The sequence below is a fragment of the Pygocentrus nattereri genome, chromosome 18 (genome assembly GCF_015220715.1).
Source record: "Pygocentrus nattereri isolate fPygNat1 chromosome 18, fPygNat1.pri, whole genome shotgun sequence".
Classification (NCBI taxonomy): domain Eukaryota; kingdom Metazoa; phylum Chordata; class Actinopteri; order Characiformes; family Serrasalmidae; genus Pygocentrus; species Pygocentrus nattereri.
The window spans coordinates 31,119,369-31,136,420 of record NC_051228.1 but is presented as its reverse complement, the minus strand read 5'-3'; the positions used below and the strand labels follow the sequence as shown (position 1 = coordinate 31,136,420).

At 37.7% G+C, this 17,052-nt stretch overlaps 1 protein-coding gene across 1 annotated transcript in view; it reads right to left on the bottom strand.

Moving 5' to 3' along the window:
• Positions 1 to 17,052, bottom strand: part of gbe1a (glucan (1,4-alpha-), branching enzyme 1a) — a 235,988-nt gene that overhangs the window by 112,674 nt on the left and 106,262 nt on the right. The gene's annotated exons all lie outside the window — the stretch shown is intronic.

The following is a 17,052-nucleotide window of genomic DNA, read 5'->3' as shown; positions in this document are numbered from 1 at the left end:
CTATCTCCTAATAAAAACATTGATTATATATTTATATATAAAAGCATTTAGTCAATTGAAAGCGCAAGAGAGAGGGGGACAGAAGAGAATAGAGGTTTGAAAGAAAACATAAGAGGTATTACTACCTAACTGACTGACTGAATGACCATTACGTTTATCAAAAACAAATCTTGTATCTCCATTTTTTACATTTTTCAGGTTTTGACATATTTTGTAAATACATGTTGCCCTTTATATTGCAAGTAAATTTCATGATGAATTTCAAAATGAATTATTATTATCTATTGTACAGTGTCCTTGGGTTTCTTGAAAGGCGCTTTTAAATAAAAAATTATTATTATTATAATAATGGACCAAAAGAAATGACCCAAAATCACTTGGAAATAAGTCTGGTTCCATTGACTTGAGTTAAAAGGAAAGCAAGTTTTTCCTTCTCATAAAGTTATTATTTTGGAGATACGAGACACAGAACAGAAATATCAGCAATGCCAATGTAACGGGGAGCGAGGAGGCAGACGCATGTGCTGAGATAAGCGAGATTTATTAAGGGCGAATCCAGGGTCATAGTCGTAACGGTCCAGGTTCACATAGCCAACACGAATAGATCGGGGAACAGACATGACAAACCAGAATCAAACAGAGCAAAGAGCAGTACATAGATCAGTACAAACAACAATGCAAACACCAATACAGCAGATAACAAACAACAAAGACCAGCTAAAACAAAGGGCAAACACAGGGCTTAATTACGACACCGGGAAGATGAGGGACAGGTGAAAACAGTCAGGGGCGGAGTCATAAAACAAGGGGCAGGACTACAGATACCAAAACAAAAAAGCACGTGGACTATACCAAAACACAAACACGTACAGGACTGGGAGGGGCCAATCGTGACAGCCAATCACAACCAGCACAGGACTAACATTTCAACACTGAATGCAGCAATAAAACTATAAAGCAATAAACTACTGCTATAAAAATACTACTCTAACTAATCACTTAATTATACTTATAGAGATACATTACATCCAAGAATGCTGATTTTCTCTAGTGTTAATTAGCTTGCAGGGATGTTGCACATACAGACTCCAATAATAGCCCTGTGACACATTTGTAATTCTTTACAAATTGATGTAGTTATGCTAGTAGTTCATTTGTGGGATAAAAAAAAAAGCTGAGATAAAAGTGAGTGGGAATATAGGGAACAGGGTGGTAGCAAGCTGAGTATGACATTTCTAAACCACTCCACTGTCCTGTGAAGGTACAGCTTGAAGTAGGAGCAAGTGTCTCCTCAAATAACAAAATTTATCCTAATTTATCCTCATACATCTTTTTAAATTTTATTATGAATTATCTTTGTATTTTCTCATTTGTAAAGCACTCTGAATGACCACAAGGTATGAAAAGTGCTAGATAAAGTGCTAGATAAATAAACATATTAGCAAAACATTAAAAGTTCTCCTGAAAGGTCCAGGTAAGCATGTAGATATGTGTTGCATACACAGAGAATACATTATGTACTGTAGATAAACAGTATTTTAACCAGACTTCAGCTTTAAATGACATCACTGGAGTAGTCTGAGAAACTGGTTGTATTGTCTACTTTTCACAATCCAAGAAATCCCAAACACATTCAGTGATGTTGAGGTCTGGACTCTGGCATGGTCAGTCCATTGTTCTGATTACACCTGCAGCTTTGTTCTTCAATTTTCAATTTTTCTCCTCTTTGTGTACTTTCGTTATCTCAAGGACTTCTCCACAGCTAAACATCCTTTTAGATCCATAGTGTTGAGTTGTCTTCTCACAGTGGAAGGATGGACAGAAAGACCTGTAGATTTTTTTCAGATCTGAAGCAAGAGTGGAGTTTGATTTTCTCTTAAAGATGAAAGCTTTAGGTGCTGTTTATCTGATGGGGAGGGGTTTGTGGTCTTCCAGGTCTCCAACAGTTGTTTGAAGTCCAATATTCTATATTTTATTAATTTTTGGAACTCCAGTTTTAGAGCATTTACTCTGCCTTTCCTTTCTTCATGTGAGTAGATTGTACTACATTTATTCTCCTCAATTTCCCTTATTACTGTAAATTTGGTTGTTCGAGAGGAATGCGTAAATACATAAAGCTTGTGTTTGGTGCTCATTTCCTACATTTCCTCATATTTTCCATCACATGCTGTCACGATTGGCCCCTCCCAGTCCTGTCCATGTGCTCCTTTGTTTTGGTTTTAGTCCTGCCCTCTGTTTGGTTACTCCGCCCCTGATTGTGTTCACCTGTCCCTCATTGTTCCGTCTATTTAAGCCCTGTGTTTGCCCCTTGTGTTTGCCAGTCTTTGTATGATTGTATTGTCTCTGTTTGATGTCTCGATTCTGGTTTTTGTCATGTCTGTCCCCCGATCTATCCGTGTCGGCTATATGAACCTGGACTGTTTTGACCACGACCCTGGATTTGCCCATAATAAATCTCGCTTATCTCAGCGTGTGCGTCCGCCTCCTCGCTCCCCCTTACACATGCTACTAACAGTGTTCATGAGTTTCATGTTTTCATTCATTTACTTTTTTTGTGTGTTAAAGATCATTCCCCAATTATCTTTAATTATCTCTTACCACTCAAAGAAACGACTCTGATCTGATTTCCGCATCCAGAAATCAGTAAGATACAGAAAATAGGATTTTAGAACAATTATAAAGATTTACTAAAAAGGAGGGAAAGATAGGCTGGCATGACCTTTCCTTTTATATCCTTGTCTCTGAATTCATCGATCAGCACGTTTTCAATTTAGAATTCAAATGCAGTGCAAAGCTCAATCGAGCTAAAACAGGGAAAAAAAAACAAACCAAAAGAAGCATCATGCAGGATGCTGTGTTGATGGATACGCAGGTGGTAGAGGTGGCACTGATTCATTGTTCGCATCACGTCCGTCAGGTAAGGCAAAGTAACCATGCTCGCAAGAGAGAACCCAAAGAGCTGGCGCTCTCACTGGCTGCCACTAAATGTCAGACAATTTACAAGCCATCTCCGTGCAGAGCATAGGCTTATTAAATTCAGGTTCAAAGAGGCATTTGTGGTTCTAAAATGCACCTGCAGCATCCTAAACATTGTCTGTATAATGAAGCTTCCAGCCTATGCCTGCATACTGAAGCTGCATACAGACGCCTTCAGCCAATGCTGGTATACTGGCACTGCATGCTGAATTAGAAAGCTGAGACAAACAACAGCTGATCAAAACTCGGCAATGCCGCCAATCAATAGTGCTGGTGTTTGAGAGCAGTTGGGTCAAGGTCAAAGTTTTATCTGTACAGGGATTGAGGAATATTTAGTAAAATATTTGAAAAAGGATAGAGTGCATCTGTTTCTACCATTAGGCTCTGAGCAGGTTAACTAGTAGCAAATACAACCCACATAAAAGGAGCACTCCAGCACTTTCCAACCTAATCTTTGTCTGCTGCATCTGCATCACACAATTGAGTATCAGGGCCAATTAATTGAAATTAATTTTATTTGTGAATTAAAAAAAAGCTCACTGGCTCAAAATGCATTTATGATAGTAAGTTTTGAGTCCATTGGCTTCTTTATGATAAAGGATAATGGGCAGTTGCTGAATTTCATCAAAAAGAAGTCTGAAATAGGTGACTATATGTTGTGAAACAAAAAACTCAAACTGATCAGGCCTGTAAGAGCCTGTAAAACCTCTGCCCCACCACTTAAAACGGCCACTGTGTATGGCCAAAGTCTATGATTTATGTCCTCACACTCTACACAGATGCTAACTTCTGCCACGCTGTGGACTGAAATTAAAAACTGGAAAACAAGATGATGTACGTGGGCAGGTACTCCTCTGTGGTGCAACTGCCTCGGTGGTGATGGCACTACCACTTGTGCCTCGCTCTCTCAGGGTGGGTAGGATGCAACCGCCCCACCATCAATCAGCAGGGTGCTATCCAATGCAAGTGACTGTTAGCTGAAGTAACACAATTAGCAGTTAGCATTCCAAGTGTGCCAAGCTGTCCAGCAATATTGAGTTAGCAGCAGTTTCAGAAGCTGCAGTGGTGCTTCTTGTGTGTCAAGGGAAGCGCCAGCTTTCAGCCTCCCAGCTTTATAGTGTCCTGTGACAGGGAGACTAAGCTAGAAGGTGGAATGGGCCCTGATTAAAGAATAGAGGAGAACATTTTTATCAAATAAATAAATCAATAAATAAAGTCCATGGGTTGGCAAGAACAACAAAAACAGATTAAAATCCAGTGGTGAAAGTAAGAAAGTTCATGTACTTTGTACTTCATTATTGTACTAAAGTACCTTTTTCAAAAATCTGTAGTTTATTAAATGATTTGCATTTTATTGAGGCTTTTACTTTCTTCACTATGTTCTGCTTAAATGGTGAAGTCAAAACTAGATGTTCTGTAATGGCCAAAAGAATATGTTGCATTTTCATAAATACATCAAACCACTCATCTAATCACTTTTAACACTTTACTATACGGATAAGTAAAATATAGGTAATAATGCAATAACATTAAGTCGACAAGTTGCAGTAGCCTAAAAAGTATGTTAATTTTCTAGTTGATACCAAACAATTAGCAGTAGTTATAGCAACAAGTTGGTAATAAAATGATAAAATAATGCTAAAAAGTTGAACTACCCTAAAAATCATAGAATTATCCTGTTATTTCAAAATAATACGTAAGTAATTATATGGTAACTAGTTGTTAAAAAATGAAAAAAATAATAGCAACGTCTAAGTTCCAATTAATAAACTGTTCCAGATTCCTGGTTTTGATTTAATTAGTAAGTATTATGGTAAACAATTAATCTGTCTCTTAGGGTTATTATCCCAAAATGAATGTAGTAGTTCTGCTGAGATAACATAGCATTAGTGCTGTAAAATACTTATTCAATTGTTTTTACTTTGTTTCTTGTATTTTATGTGTTTAGATGGTCAATATGATGCATGGACATGAAACTGAGAAACTAAATGGTATTGGATGAATGGCTGTAAAATGCAAGTTTACTTCTTTCCACGTTTTTCTTTCTCAGTTACTGTCACACAACATCAGTTCTTTATAATAAGCTGGCTAATTGTGAGGCTACATTACCACATTATATTCACCCATGCATTAAGTTACTTAATCAACTTTTACATGTATGCCCACCTAGTGTCATTACAATGGAGTAGATGAAGTAAAGATAAAGTGCATATGTCCTTATGCAACATGTTTATCTTTCTCTTAACTTATTTTTTAGTAATAACTAAAAAAATCTATGTTTTACCCAGGGTTTCTCTACTTTCACTCAGTAGGATTTGTGTACTTGTCCAGCACTGCTAAACTGCACATTGTATACCTGAATTTAACCACGTTTAATCAGCTGTTTGCGACAAATGTGATCGATAGAGATTTGGTTGAAAAAAGCTGTGAGAGAGATGGACAGAGTATGATCATTGCCTTGACCACAGCCTTTCAACCTCTTGAATTTACCAAGGCCTTGTGCGTCTTTACTCTTCCATACTCTTTGTGTTCATTTACACTTTATGTTCTTTCTCTCTCATCTATGCTCTCTTTGTCTCTCTCTCTCTCTCATTCTTTATAATACAATAAATTAGGTCTCAGGTTCAGTGCCATAGATCCTACTATACAGGTCAAGGGAATGCACCGCCTGGTTAAAACTAGTTCTGAATCTTATACAGTATCACTATCATTTCCTTCAGAGATGTGTCTCCAACCAATAAGTGTTCTGGGAAGCTATGTGGGTGGTTCAGATGAAGATGTAAAGAAGCTGAACTGTACTAAACCATCACTGAAGCACGGCCACTGTGGTGGTACTCTCAAGGCTATGTCTTCATTACCTTTAGTTAGGAAACATAATTGTACCACAGTCTTTTGAGATTACTTTTTCAAAGCTGTGCTGACTCCACAGAGCAGGCTTTTTCTTTTATTCTTCTGTTTTGAAGTATTTTATAAAATGACACAAACACATATTTTTTTTTCCCCTGAGAAAAACTCATTTAAGGTACACTGTTGGAGCTTAGACCATTGTTGTACCACTGAGGGTACATTTATAGTGTTGGTTCCTTGATGAATGAAGAATGTAGCAGCAAAGTACCTTTTTTGACAGTGTGGTGGAAAAAAAAAACACAACAATGCCTAAATCTTTTGAAATTGGCATTAAAGTGCTGGTTTAGCCAAAATTCAGATTTTCACGTTTGTTGTCCAGAGTTTGTTTCTTCTGGAACTGCATGAGTAAATCAGCACATTTACCTCACATCACACTGTGATATGTAGTCTCAAATAGACTTGCTTGTGTGGCCAATGTGTGACATACTGTTATTGACGAAAATAGACAAAAGACTGTTACTTAGCGAAGATCAGTGGTAGCAGGAGCCATCTTGAAGCTTGAATTTTGTCCTTTGTTTTTTCTGTTTTTCCATTTTATCAAAACTGTATGCCTTACACGGTCAGTGTGATGATTTAAGCATGCAGTTTGCACAATGCTCACTGATTTATAGTTTTACAGTACTGTGTAAAAATACACGTTTTTGTCCATGATTCCACAGTGAGAAGACATCTCAGCACCATGAGTGTGAAAGAATGTGCAGGTATGAAAGAAGCCATTTCTGAGAAAAGAAGAACATTTTTACTAGAACACCAAAACTGTAAAACGGAAATATAGTGCGAATCATGTGTATAACTACCAGTCAATCACGTTGGATGTGTAACAACTGCAACTGCTGATTGTTTTTCATCGAATGAATATTGATAAGTACATGCAACACCCTCTGGAAAACATTTAATTGAGAAGAAATTCTTCATACAGCAAAAAAAACAACATGTAAGTCTGAAGCTTTAGGTTTAGGAGGTATGGAGATTTAAAAAAAAATGAAAGTAGGTCTCTTGAAAAGAATGGAAACAATATAACTGTAATACAAGAAAGTGTGGAGGCAGCAAACACTGATTATATATGTATTATAAATATGTATTATATACTGCATATGTGTTTTTGTAACTTTCTATTAAATACACATGCCTGCTTTTTATCACACTGAAAAATGAATAACTTGTACATAATGAGTGGTTTGACTTCAGTCACTGACTTTTGCACAAGTACCACACATAAGCTTCCGCTACTTGTTAGCCGCTTTAGCCTCAAAGCTCCCGTGAAAAACTAAAGAAGAAAATTATGGACACTAAACAGACTGACTGGCTGCATTTGAGGGAAATTTGTGGTTATTGCTTTAATGCTGCTATGTCATTACACTAGAAGTGATTTGTGGTGATCAGTGGTTTGTGCGTATGCACTCATATGCACAAACATTTCAGAAAATATCAGACTGTGGCAGAACAAACACAAACAGGATTAAGAGCAGTTTTCTTTCTTTTATTTGTTTAAGGCAGGGAGTAAATGTGGAAAAAGACAACAGACTGGCTCATTATATTCATTCAATCATCAAAAGATCTTCATGAATCAGTTTTAAATATGAAAATAAAACCAGGCTCATTTAGTTGCTCCTACACTGGCTCTTCAGGAGTCTTAATGTTCATGGCAGATTGGTAAAGATTTAGAAAACAGCACATATATATATATATATATATATATATATATATATATATATATATATATATATAGCCTTCCGCCCGAAGACTGCTGGGATAGGCTCCAGCACCCCCCCTGCGACCCTGACGGAGAAGCGGCTTAGAAAATGGATGGATGGATGGATGGATGGATATATATATATATATATGTGTTTGTGTGTGTGTGTGTGTGTGTGTGTGTGTGTGTGTGTGTGTGTGTGTGAAACAGTGAGCAGGCCAGCTCAAATGATGAGTCACAAGAGCTTTAGTTTGTATGAGAAAAAAAAAGGACTCAGGAAGCAAAGGCCTAATTACTCTATTAATCGTATATGTTGTTCCCAAGGGCAATATGACAGAGACATGCTCTAAAGCTGTAGTGCTTTATGAAGAGAGTATTCATGCCAATCACAACATCTCCTGATTTCATTAATGATTTTTCTATGTCTAAAGCAGGCTGGAACTGAATTAGTGGAACGGTGCATGGTTGAATAATACCCTATCAACAATTTCATGGACCTATATCAGTTCTGAAGACTACCCACAAAAATCAATGGAACATAAGTGGAAAAAATATATAGTTTCCAAAATGGGGGGAAAAAAATACATAAATAAATAAATAAATAATAGAGAAAATAGGACTCCTAACAACCATACAAAATCACCACAACTGTCTATATCAGACAAATAATACTTAATTTTTTTATATTTGAGAGATTAAGCTCCACTTATTCTTCATATCTGAAAAAAAAAGTCTTTCCATCCATCCTTCCACTGTGAGAAGACAACTTCAAATTCAACCTCAAATTCTATGAGTCTAAAGGAATGTGTAGCTTTCAAGAAGCTACGTCTCATTGTGAATAAGTATTAATCATCACCAAGGATGACTCAGAATAAAATGTTAACAAAAACACTTCTGAAACTACCAAGGTCCAGACCTTGGTGTGCTCATAGCTAGTTATGGCCATGACTGTATGGCCTGTAGAGTTAACAGTATGTTTTGCATGAAATCATTTGGTTCTACTACATTGCAGGGTGTGCCACAATTGTAATGTAATATGTAACAATATAACTACAATGCTATATTTTGTCATCTCATGCAGCCCAAACACACCACACACAATGTTAACAGTTACATGCAGGCCAAGCTTTACCTGGGTCACAGGATTGATTCACCAATGTATTTACAATGCATTACAAGGTCCATATTGTGCAGCAATAACACACAATCACCCAATTAGCCTTAATAATCGCAGCGAGACAGCGAGAGAACAGCATCCATTATGAAAGGAAGGACTAAGAGTGGTGACTGAAGATAAAATGAATTCAACAGGCTAATTCAGAAATGAGCTGCGTACATAGACACTCCTACATGAACTCATTATCTTACAGCAAAGCAGCCATGCACATATATGAGTGTTACACATGCTGGCTTGAATGTATATGCCTGCCTGAGGAAGTAATACAGCGAGGAAGAATTAGCATGAAATAGAGAACAGAAGTAAAACAGAAAGCAAGCTAGCAAGAAAAAAGAGGAAATCATGAGAGAGAATGAACCTGTGTTGTCTTCTGTGTGGAAATCTCTGTTGGGGGAGGTACTTTGTTGTTATACACCAAGACCCCCCCACCTCCCAAATCTCCACAACATCCCTCTCTCCTGCTTAAAAAGTTCAATTTTCAGCCTGACTGCAAACACAAGCCCCATCAGACAGGCCAATCTGTTAATCTGTTAAAGTACAAAGCACCTTCCAAAAAGAGCTTTATTTCTTACATCAATAATTGATTAAAGACAAAATCCTGGCACGGAGCCTTGATGGGAGATTAGCGCTTTTGTGAGCGCAGGCGCGGAGGGAGAGAAGAAAAGAGTGACAGAGGCAGTGTTCCCCCACTGCGAGGCTCAGTGGCTGGGGAGCATGTGAGTGAAGGCCCTGGATGCGATAACTGAAGCCTCCCTGTGGATCTGAGCACATCAGCACCTCTCCTTATCTGACAATGTTGCACCAGTCCCATAGCTAACTGCTAACCGCTCTAACCATCAGTCATAATGAACAGCCCTACACACATGTACATATTGAACGTTCAGTGGTTTTTCATTAATACAGCATGGTGAACATTTCAAAACAATTTTTGACAGTATCAGTTCTTTATTTAAAAACAATCTAAGGATATTTCTTGTCTGTCTGGACAAGAGACAGCAACACACCCAGATAGGTTAAGACAAGGATAAATCAGAATAAGAAAACATTGCACATGCTGGCTAAATTCAAAACCAGAAACTACGTGAAATACACTATAAATCTGCAAAATGGAAACATGGCTAAACAACATTAGCAAATACCAACACGTTGCATGATATGACAAATGTTTAATGCTTTTTCAATGCAATCTGGTAAACAATTCAATACTCTAACTACAATACCTTCAACTCCATACGTAAAGCTGCACTATATAAGATTTGGGAGTTTGGAGGCCTCTCTGGTGGAAGTGTGTAACTGCAGGCAACATGTGGAAGAACCCTTTCCCCAAGCAGATGAATCTGAGGACTGAGATCAGGTTGAGAAAGTATTCAAAGACATCCAAAGAGAGTGAAAACTTGGTGAAGGGTATATCTTTGGAAAATAAGTTAATTATCTACACTCTTAAAAAAAGATGGTTGTTCAAGGGTTCTTTACTAAAGAAAGTAGTTCTATATGAAACCATGAACACTCAAAGAATTCTTTGCATACTGAAAGGGTTCTTTGCATCATGAAATGGTTCTTCAGATTGACAGAGAATGTGCTAGAGATGGTTCTATATAGCACCTTTTTGAAAATGGTTTTAAATAGCACCCAAAAGGTTCTACTATTGTTACAATGCAAGGCTTGCAACAACATAAGAACCTATTTTTTCTTTACAAAAGAAACCTTGAAGAACCACATTTTAAGAGTGTACTACTGTCATCATATCTTTATCAGTATAATTTTGGTTTTGCATTTGAGTCTTAAACATCAAGCCTGGCCTTCTTTGTTAGCCTACAGAGAATACAGTAGGTTGAGAAAGAAGAATGTTTATCCTACTGAGTTTGACTGCCAGTGATGCCACAGTCATCTATGACAGAGTCTAAAAGAGCATAATTGGCATTGCTCTCTGTGTATGAGTAGGATGGCCTTGCCTGTCCCTATCACTCAGATCTATGCTAGCCACCTTGGGTGACTTTTAGGTGACATCATAAAATAGGCAAGATGTGGTGCTGCTATAGCTTATCTCCAAGGAAGCAAATGCTAGTCTTCACCCTCCCAGCTTGGTAGCACCATGTGAAAGGTAAGACCTATCTAACAGGTTGAACTACACATTCATTTATTCATCATCTTTAACTGCTTAATCCAGATAGGATCTCGGTATCTCCCACTGCCTATAGGAAGGGCACATTTGGCAAGATGTGGAGCTGCTTTAGTTGGTCTCTAAGGAAGCACATGCTAGTCTTCACTCTCCCAGCTTTGTGCATCATGTGAAAAGTGAGACCTGTCTAGCAGGTTGAATTAGACACGGCTATACTGGGGAAAACACTAACTCTAATTAAACTGTGTTCTGTTGCATTGGCTAATTTGTCTCGGATGGGACATTATGCAGCCATTAGCACATTGTTTATTTGTATTTATTCTGTTGTTTTTTTAAACAAAAAAATGCTTACTGCCCAGATAAATAGCTCCACATATCATTTTCTCTGATGCCTATCACCTTTGCCCAGCACTGTATGTGACTGTATCTTCCTAGAAAGAATCAACATTAGATAAATCCATTATGTATTTGTTTCAAATGCACTACGATAAATGTTAGGCTATCATGTATCTTCCCTTCAGAACATGCTTAATGAAGCCATGTCTACATGATTTAGTTGCTTATTTGATTTATTTAGCTACTGAAGATTTTTGTAAGAAAAAAGACTGAAAAAAATAATCTTCTATTTTTTTTTTCAGTCCAATAAACACAGTGGGTTCAAAACATCATATTTTAATTATTGCCTTATTATCACAGGTATTACGCAGTGTCATACTACACTTGAATTTTGACTGTACAAGTCAAAATACTATCTATCTATCTATCTATCTATCTATCTATCTATCTATCTATCTATCTACACTTGTTCAGTCAAAATTCTGGCATCGTGACAATCTTACTTGCATGCCTGCTAGAAAATATGCACTTTGAATTTGGCATAAACCAGACAGTAAAAACATTATTTAGTCTCAAACATAAAAGGCACATTCCCATACATATGCATCTATACATGTGACTAAAGCACTTAGCAGCATTTTAAAAGCATTGAACATAAGTGCAGTGCTCTTGCGCTGTAATTTGACTTGTTGGTGAAGGCTAATGCACCCACAAAGTTTCCCTTTGTCTCTCTGCAGACTGTTCAGGCATTCCAGCTGAACTCTAACTTATCAAAACATTGCTTTGATGGCCAGTTTGTTAGAAGACAAGGGGGAAAAAAAACTAAGAAAAAAAAAATGACTGATCTCATGTGCTGGCACCCCATCCCCTCTATCCCCACCAACACCACCACCACTCAACACTCCCGCCCCTCTGCCCCCTCTAAACTCTCCTCCACTCTGCCTTCCAAAGCAGCACTTCACAGACAAGAACAGGCCCTTTGGGACTCAATTAAAACCAGTTAAGTGAGTTATTTTGGACGGCAACAGCAAGACTAGTGGGTTGAGCTCTGCAGATTCTTAATAACCTTGTATTATATTTCAGAAGCAACAAGCACTATAGTTTGAGCGCAAGCCGTCTCAGTAACACAGCGAACACTTGTATAAGCAGAGTAGACTGGGCTATACATTCTTTCTGACAGCTGAATATCATCTATATTTTAAGCATGGGGAGCACCTGTTAAGTGATGTAGGTCTGTTTGTTTACATCAGTGTTTTCCTGTTTGTTGTAAGGGAAAGATTTTCAAAGGCTTTCAAAAGAGCTATCATGATTCTAAGCCCTGACCCAATTGTTAGAGGTTTGGCAGTTTGCTCACCTTGCTGAAAAAAGGCCACAGGAACCAACAGAAACTGTTAATGGTTTCTACCACTTTCTTTCATCTTTAATTAGCAATCCAAGGCCCAATCCCATTTCACCCTTTGCCCCTACCACTTAGCCCTCAGCCCTACGTTTTGCACATTCACGTTTAGGGTTAGGGTGTCCAAATTTTTGTTGAGATGGAGGGGTAGGGCGAAGTGTTAGGGCTACATGGCCTCCAAACAGAGGTTTTTCAGAGACACACTCCAAACAGTGTTATGAGGAAAAAAAGAAAAACCAGCAAGACGGCTGTGCGAGTGACCAAAGAAACCCACAAATGTGAGAATTTGCTCCATTAAAAATTACGACAACCACTGTTATTTAAGTTTAATGTCGTTTCAATGTATTATGGTCGGTTTCTACACAACAAGCATAAAAAATCGCTAATAGCATGCTAATGTCTCGGTAGCAAGCTAGCTAACTTTCCCGTTCCACCTTAAATAGTCCAGAAAGTTTAATACATTTTTCTGAAATATACATTTATTGATTTTGCATAACAATAACAAAATTATGCATTTAAAAACAAGAGATACAAGAGATTATATTCCTAATTCTCTCTCTGTGTCTCTCTCTCTCATATATATATATATATATATATATATATATGAGATATTATTTGTGTAGTTTGTGTTTATTTGCTGAGAAAACTGTTAATATTTGAATAAACACAAGTTATAGAATATTAATTAATAATGATGTAGTTAAAAAGCAGCTCCTGGTTTGACCAATCAGAGCTTCAGTAAATTGTGCTGATGATGTAATTGATGATATTAAACAAGGCTCTGTGGCGGCTGTGAAGGTGTCAAGGAAAAATATGGACCCAAGAAATTCTTGTTCTTCTTTTTATTGTTTTTATGTTTATTTGAATTATGAATATGACTTTATTCTAAAGTATATTGTGATAAACTCACTGCTGAGGTAAATTGTTAAAAAAATTTGCTTAGATGCCTAAAACTTTCGCACAGTACTGTATGTGTGTGTGTGTGTGTGTTCTTTTGTACTTAAATCAATGTATTGCTCATACATTATTACTTTTTTAATGTATGTGTAAGTCTCTCAAGTGCCAAACACTTCTTATATCCATGAGCTAACTAGGCAGGTAAAACTAGGCAGGTTACATTCTTCAAATGTATGGCAATTAAATGCTTTGCATGTATGTATGCAGGGATTTTCCAAGCTTGGATTTGTGGTTTTTAGATGACAATGTTTCTGGCAAATATTGAAACTACGTTACAAATGAGTTTGGAAAATGTACTAATTACTTCATTCTAAAAGCAAAAATCCACACTCTCAGATACAGTGAAATATGGTTCCTTGATTATATTTTATGCAGAACATTGGGGTTGCTTGTTGTACATTTTCATTAACCAATTATACTGGATTAGTTTGTATTGCGTACAAAGTTTGTGCTTGAGTGCAAATAGTACTTCACGTGTGCTCTGTAATATCTACCTGGAGATCTTGGCACCATGAGAATGGACTTCTTTGGTTTGGTGGTCTACTTTCAACCCAGCAGTGACACTGAGGTGTTTAACAGCCCAGCTGTGCCTGATACACTCATATCAGCAAACCACACACTGACCCTGTCAGTATGACAGCTGTGCTGAGAAAAGTCCAGCACACAATTAATACTTGGTCAGCTGCGATCCTCTGGTGGTCCTCTTCCACCATATATTCATTCTGCATTCTGCATCAACCACTATCCACTGACTGGACACTTCATTAGACCCACATCCTTACACCAGTGCTCACTGTATATTTTTGCAGCTTCACTTACTGTACAGGTGCACTTCATAGTTCTGTAATTCAGCACCGCAGTGATACCGACATGTTGTTGATGAGTTAGAATGTGTTGTGCTGATATGAGTAGATCAGACATAGCAAAAGGCAGTTGACACAGTTAGATTATGTTAAAAACCATTACATTATGACTTGATTAACTACTGATACATTGACATTTATATTATTTTATGATCAGCTTTGTGCTGCAGTGCTTTTGAGAAGCCAAACTCTTCTTTATCTGGCCTACAAATATTTCTCTACAGCAGTAAACTAGTAACTTGTGATGTGCTGCTTTTATACAACTGTCTCCATTATTATGAAAGTTCATTTGCAAGATATTGATTGCATAACTTGTCATTTCTGCACCAAGAAAGTGAAATACAGATGCCTTGTGTGGGAGTCAGAGCTCAGTTCGCGTTCCGTTGAGCACCTCTTGACTTGTTGTGGCAGACATATGACAGTTTGAGGATAGAAGGAATAGATGAGGCCCTCATTAGATAATAGCAATTAAAATACAAGCATCTGCAGCCTGTGGCGTTCTTCTAGAGCCCAATCAATCTGAATACAACTGCTCATTGCAGCCATTCATTTACTTTAACAAACATAACAAGGTCCATTTCCATTAGTGCTACAACACACTCACACGGACACAGGGGTAAGCTCTATTATGCACACATTGGGCATGCGCACAAATGATGAATCATGTGCAATTTAACTGTTGTTAGAGACAAGCTGTGTTTTCTTCCATCTTTTATTCAGTAAGCTTTGGCCCTAGGTATTTCCTTTGAAGTTTTAAGTTTCGATTTTTGTACAGAATATCAAAAAGGCTCTTATCTGGACAAACACTTTGAAAGCTCTGGCACGTTGATACTGCGAGACAAATCTTTGTTTTAAAAGTGAGTGCACCATTCTATAATTACAACAACTCCATAACATCTTCCATGCACTCTCTCAGGTTCCCAGAAGCCTGGTGCTTTTGTTTATGAGCTCCACTGCATGATGTCTCAAGGCTGCTAATGGACTGCATTAGACAGTGAGACACTGATACTATCTTCACAATCCCCACTGAGTGTGTCAGGAGATTAAAGACAAAGAGCATCAAAGATGTAATTACAGCCCAAACATCTCAGTGATACTGTTAATTATAGTGGGGTGGCTGACACCAGACAGCTGCTAATGCCCCAAGAGTGTGAGTGAGTGTGTGTGTGTGTGTGTGTGTGTGTGTGTGTGTGTGTGTGTGTGATGTATTGTGATGGAGCTTGAGAAGATCCGGACCTGGAATTACAAATACAAGTCCTTCTTTCTTGACTTGGCAGCCTTTAGTGTAACCTCTTCAATGGGCACAACCTGCTGGTGAGTGTCAGTCCATGACAAAACAAAAGTGCTCCTATTACAATCAATGAAGCTCGCTACACCAGTTGCAAGTCGGAGAGTACAATGTGGTGTAACATCAGGTGCCTTTATTGATGGACGCCCTTTCTCTTTTTTTACATTTTGCATTATTCGTTCACCTCAAAATAAATGGAGAAACTCATCCATGCAAAGCTGTTTAATCAAATAGTCAATGCTACCTGCTATAGGCTACTAATATTGCATTTGAATTGTTGTATTATAAATATATATTACATTTTTAAAATGCACTTCACACTGTAAAATATGTACCTAAAATATTGATGCTGCCCTAAAAAATGTGTCTCCAATTTTTTCTCTTTTAATTTTTCTGCATCATTTGAGCACAGCTGCCCCGTTGAATGGACTATTAGGAATGCTACAAAATTGCTTGCAAAAACTCATTACTTTTACATACATTAAAGAACGTCTTTGTCTTACCATTTTTATAGCCACGATATACTAATGAAGTGGGTTTCCATGCAGACAATAAATAGAGTGGCTTGGATACTCAACTATATCATGAGTCATAAGATAGGATCTGAAGATCTGGAGCGGTTTGAATGAGATTTTTATGTTTCAATCAGCAGAACAAAGAAAATCACACAAGAGCATACGTGAGCCACTTTAAAGCTTGCTTTATATGCGGTGCTCTGAAGTGCTCTCCATGGTTATTCCACCCCTCAGATGTCACAGTTACTACTCGTGTTGACGAAAACATTTGATATGAATGATTTCTCACTCTTAACTCACTTAAACTAAAAAATATGCAATTAAATAAAAAGCTCCTGAGCATGAATGAGGGAGGTTGTTACTAACTGAGCTGTACTTTTGGCCATAGACAGCACTGTTCGACCTCAGCTCTGTCTTTATTTATCAGACACATGTTTAGATCTGTTTTTTAATACATGCACAGCTTGTTACTCCCATGTTACATAAATATGGAGGCAATCCAGATCTATTGATTGGTGGGCCAGATTTCACCCAATCCGCAGCTCTGTGACTAGGACACTGAGACAAGCAAGTTTCTGTTGGTCCTGGTCGCATTACAGATGTGCATGCCAATTCTGACCATCAGAAAAAATGATAAAAATTGGCCGCTTCAATAACCTCTTGACCCCTAATTTGAATCTCCCAACTGAGGCCACTCCAAGCCAAATTTCACATGCATTTCTCAGCTGATTCTTGTGTACACATATTTTCATCTGGGTCATATTGAGAGCATCACTGATGAATTTACAGCCTCCTGTGTCAGAATAAGCCAGGCCAGACTCATTA